Raw genomic sequence first — 5,573 nt, forward strand, 5'->3', positions numbered from 1 at the left:
CTTGGCATCCCATTATGTCTTCAGGCTGAGTTTAAAGCAAAATGTATTGGTGGAGGATGAAGAGTGTTTTGCACTGTGGCTTTAAAGTGTCCCCATGTGGTGTCAGGGACAGGAGTCCCTGTAGTTGGTGAAGAAACCTGACAACATAGTTTTATAAGTAGCCTCAAGGAGGTGCTAAGTTTCACAGCAGATAAATGATACATACATTTAAGTTGGTTGGCATGAAGTTCCCTCTATGCCACCAACTCTGTAGTAGGTCTACACTCCCTTAAGCCCCATACACACGATCCGAATATCGGACGAATGATCGTCCGTTTTTGTTTGCATGCTAATCTCACATCGAATCTGATGAGTTTACTAAAGTCCCGAAAATTCCCGTACGACAGAATAAAAATTCAGAAGCGATGTCATGTGTTGCAATGCATTTGTATTGCATTTTCGAACGATAGCTGTACCGATTAAACGAAAATCGTACGATCTGGCATCGTACGGAAAAAATTTCCGTGCATGTCCGATAGAATAATATCGGATGAACTGTCCTGATCGGCTCTCGAAAGCTCTGTACTAACGATCCGATTATCGTACGATCGTTTCGAATGCGGCATTTTACGTACGATTTTCGGATCGTGTGTACGGGGCATTACTGTCTCTTGTAGCTTGTCCACAATCTTTGACTGTCTCCTATAGCATATTCACACTCTATAACAGTTTTATGCAGCATTACATATACTCAGGGAATTCAGTAAATCCCTATTGACACTTTTTCATGGTGCTATGGCCCTTTAAAATGACCTGCCTGATTAAAAAATTCCTACCGCCTGTTTAGTTAACTTTACCAACAGGTGTGGCCAGATCTTTTTTTATCAGGGAATAGGTGCAAGGTGAAGGAACTCCCCTTTCTGAGTCACTTCTTGTCTGTGCCCCTTACCCATCTCCGAGCACCATCCCTTGGTTCCACCCAATACCTACCTCCCAGTAGAGCCCCTTTTAGAGGATACAGAACCAAGTATAGTATTGTGGTGCTAAGTCATTAGTATGGAATTTATTAATAACAAGAAAAGCAGTAAAGTAGATCTTCCGTAGCCAGCAGCATTAGACCATTCCCAGCAACAATGGACCCCCAACAACAATAGACCCTGGCAGCAACAACAGATTTCCCAGCAGCCAGCCCAGCATCAATAGACTCTTTAGTCGCCAGCAACAATAGACCGCTCCCTCAACATTAGATTCCTTCCAGCAATAATTGGACCCCCCCCCAGCAGCATAAGCCCAACCAGCAACAATAGATCACTCCACAGCAACGATAGACTGCCATGCAAAAATAGATGTCCCCCAGCAACAATAGATCCCCCAGCAGCCAGCAATAGTAGACCCCTCCCTCAACAGTAGATTTCTTCCAGCAACAATTGACCCTTCAGGAACATAAGCAACCCCCCCCCCACCACCACCAACAATAATAGATCTCCCTAGCAACAATAGACTGCCATGCAAAAATAGATCTTGAGGAACAATAGCTCCCCCAACAACCATGAACCCTCCAGCACAACTCAGCACCCCTTGCAATTTCATACATTCAGTGCTGGAGGTGGCGGGACTGCATTCTCCCACTTTCTCGCTAAAAAAAAGCCCTGGGTGTGGCAGATTCAGATAGATCTTAATAGTGACATTTTTGCAACGTGGCGCTAATAATGCACCAAATTCAACAATAATCACCTCCATAGATAACAAAACTGGAGCCAATTAAGACCAACAGGCAGAACGCCTGTCCCTGTATGCAGTGTACGCTCTGCCTGTCAGTGATTGTTAAATATGCTGTCTGCTTCCCAGTTGACAGCCTCCTAGCAACCAGTGATGCTGCAGTGGGGACCAGTTATGCTGCAATGCCTGATCGGGAGGATAAGACACTAGTTCCCCATGAGGTTTGCTCTCTCATTTACATGACAGTAGCTGTCAATCACAAAGGGAGAAGACCTGATGGGGAATTCATGTTTGTGAATCCCCATCAGGCTCTGTTCCCCCAGGTACAAAACTCCCCACTGTCCAAGGAGTGTTTGTGTGATCTCTGTAGGGGCGGGAGGAAGTTCAGCTGCACTGAGGCCAGGATGTCCGTATAAACACTCTGGCCTTGGTGTGCCTCCACACATCGTGTGTGCCTCAGATTCATGTAAGTCTTTGCAACTGGTACATGAATCTGTTGCCTGCACAGACATTTGTTGTATGGAGGCATGTTGGAGTTCTAAAAAGTGTCTTAGATACTCTTTATAAATTCCCTGGTTGTATATTATGTATTGTCCCATGTGATGTCACTTGAGCTCCCCCCTCATTTTTTAGGAAATCAACCACCGATACTAATTTACAGGAAATATTTGAAGTCTAATACATTTTTTCTAATGTGCATACATTAAATTAATTACATTTCAGTTTGCTTTCAATTTTGCAGTTACTCTCACCAGTAGTAGTGGTTCCCCTCAGTTTGAAGGTTTTCTAATCCAAGCCCGATCAGGCAACAACACCACCCCTTTGGGATCCTTCCAAGTGACATCAAATGCACAGACTCTTACTTGTACAACGGCTGCTGTAAGTATAGACATGTATTTGATGTATGCCACTGAATAAACTGTAGCTGGATAAAAGTGTCAGGAAAGTGTAATGATGTATGTTATGCTATATTGTAAGTAACCATTAGGCCTCTGTTAGTGTTTGGCTGTAAAATGTTAGTGTTCTCTAATCATGAATGCAAAATCACTAGAATTAATGATGGGTAGGTAAGGCGTGTACAGTATATGGTATTTAGAGAAAGACAGCTATCTGGCACTATGATAATAATATTAAATAGTCATATTAAAGTTGAACTCCACACATAAAGGAGGGGCATCAATGGGTGCTAACCAGGTGTGCTGCATGCAAATTTGATGACAAAGAACATGATGATAGGAGGTGAGAGAAATGATCTCACCAATCCTCTTTTCTCCTATAATACTCCGTCTCTTACATACGGGACCCACAATCAGTGGCACATGATAAGCATGATATAGCTACACCCACACCACTTTGCCTCGTGGCTCTAAGGTGTGATGTGTTCAGTAATTAAGATAAGGAGGATTATTAGAGAGGACGAGTCTCACTAACGGGGATACAGACAGCAATAAAAAGACCTGACATGGATTCTAATTCCTTTCCACTCAACTCAAAACCCCCCAAAAATGTTGCCTTTAGTTATACTTTAAATAAAACTTTTGGGTGGAGTTGGTCTATAAAGTGGTTGTAAACCTCTAACATGAGCAATGGATAAAGCATTTCCCTCTATAGTGTGTACTAGCCTGAATCCAAAGAGTGTCATTTGTATGATCTAACTTCTGTCTGCTATTTACATGAGTCACTGATAGGACTCTGAAACCTCCCAGGTGACGGCCCGCCCCCCCTCCTGCACACAACAGGTGACTGACAGCCTCAGCTGTGTATATTTCCCTGTGGCAGTATGCAGAGGGGGCGTGTGGTGTGGGAACGCCATATGATTTCCCATTCGCTGCATTCCTGCATGATACACAGGCACAGCAGCCCATTCAAATGTTACTTGCAGACCCGCAACAGTGTGAACCTAATGAAGAAAATATTACAGATCCTTCACATCCCATGCAATGCAATACTCAATATATTGTGCAGATAAATGACAGGACAGTTTGAATTAGTTATAAGTAACACAGGCAATTTTATTTCCTTCAGTTTACATGTATTTGGTTTATATTATCATGAAACTGCAAAAGTTTAGGTTCGTACTGTCATTGCAGAGTGCAGTCAGTCAAACTTCCAGTTCTGGAAAGAACAGTCTACAGGTGACATGGGTAGCACCGACTTCAAACCGCTGACAATATTCAAATCAGGTAAGATTCTTCTGAGTATTTAATATAACAAAAACCCAACAGCTTCAGATAGTTACCTCCACTTGCTATCCCGTTCAGGAGCTGTCAACTTGAATCACGTCACCTTGTACAAAAGTTCCATTGTAAACTCAAAGAAAGACAGCTCTCCCACAATCTCTCTATTCAAGGGCAAATGCCCAAAATGCAGGCAATCGGCATTCCAGGTATTGGCCCCTGAACGCATAGGGCTCTAAAAGTGACAAGCACTTGACAAAAACTTTGACAGGCTGCAGGCAGCAGGCAGGGCTGTACACTGCCCCTGTGCCTCAGGGAACACTAAAACACCCAGAAGGGACACACAGAAGCTAGGCCCAGTGCAGGATTACCAAATAGTCAGAGTAGGCACCGGCCTATGGGCCCCAAGGCGTTTAATGGCCCCACAACAAAGAAAAAAAAAAATCAAATCAATCAAAATAATACTGATTTGATCTTGAAATAAAATTACAATTAAGCTTTCTTAACCGCTTGCTGCCTGCCCACCATCATATGACGGCCAGGCAGCGCGACTCTCATTCTGGGCGGGCGTCATATGAGATCCGTCATTTAAACAGGGCATGCGCGTGATCGTGTGCACGGAGCTCTGTACTGTCGTGGCGGCGTGTCACGGAGACGCTGCTCGTCACCGAGGGGGTGAACAGCCATTGAGCATGGCTGTTTACCACGTGATCGGCCGTGATGAAGTCCTGGCCAATCACAGATGGTACCTCCCCATTTTGCAAGGGCGCATGCGTGCGATCGTGAGCGTGCTGCAAATGCACGTTGTTGGCAGCTTATTCCCGGGAACACTGCTGGTCACCGACACTGGTAAACAGCCATTGGCCGGTGGCTATTTATCACGTGATCGGCTGTGATCACTAAATGTAAATGCAGAGTGGTAATGAGATGTACCGGGTTCTCCTCCTCACTACACCGATCGTGTGTGAGAAGGAGATTGTATATTGTATATGAAGGAAAGGAAATTCAGATTTATCAAGCTCTTTCCCAAGAAACTCTGAGAAGGAGTACGCTAAAACCATTATTAAAAACTCTACAGGAAAATGGACTCCAATATAACTGGGGGCTTTCCAGCATGCTTAATAGTAAAAAGAAATGGAAGAACTGTGAAACTGAGATTCCCAGAGGAAATCCCAGATTTCTGCAAAACTTTGGAAATTCCCCTACCAAAAAACCCGGAAGAAACCATTAGAAGAGCAGACAAGCAGTTGAGGGAGGAAGCACAATGGCAGCTGGTATCCAGGAAATAGAACAGGGGAGGAGGGGCAGGAGATGCCGGTTGGTAAGGTAAAATAAGAAGAGGGATGGCGTGGGAGGTATCGGAGGGGCAGTGTGGGGGTGAGACCCGGTGGTGGTGACGCTCTCTGTAATTTCCACTCTAGCCACACAGGAGAGAGCGGTTCGAGGCACCAAGTAGATTTCCACCTCAGGTATAGGAGTAGGGATAAGAAACCTTTAAAAATCATAGGCTACCTACTCATGACCTATAGGACTAAGTTCAATGGGTGGGGTGGGGGGAGGGGTGGAAAAAGGGGAGATGGGGGGTGGGAAAAAGGAAAGGAGGTGGGATATTGGTTGTGAGGGTGTGTAAAATAAACGGGAGGGAGGATAGGGGTAGGCTTAAGACTGCCTTACTAATAGGGATGAGCTTCGAGTTCG

The 5,573-nt window shown here is 44.6% G+C and overlaps 1 long non-coding RNA gene across 1 annotated transcript in view; it reads left to right on the forward strand.

Moving 5' to 3' along the window:
- The first annotated feature begins 2,440 nt into the window (after positions 1–2,440).
- The window catches only part of LOC141102542 (uncharacterized), a 37,310-nt gene continuing 34,177 nt past the window's right edge, over positions 2,441–5,573 (forward strand). Inside the window, exons 1-2 of the long non-coding RNA XR_012235139.1 lie at positions 2,441–2,577; positions 3,789–3,881. This is a non-coding gene — a long non-coding RNA (uncharacterized lncRNA). The remainder of the gene's footprint in view (positions 2,578–3,788; positions 3,882–5,573) is intronic.

The sequence above is a fragment of the Aquarana catesbeiana genome, linkage group LG07, assembly GCF_042186555.1.
Source record: "Aquarana catesbeiana isolate 2022-GZ linkage group LG07, ASM4218655v1, whole genome shotgun sequence".
In the NCBI taxonomy this organism is placed as follows: domain Eukaryota; kingdom Metazoa; phylum Chordata; class Amphibia; order Anura; family Ranidae; genus Aquarana; species Aquarana catesbeiana.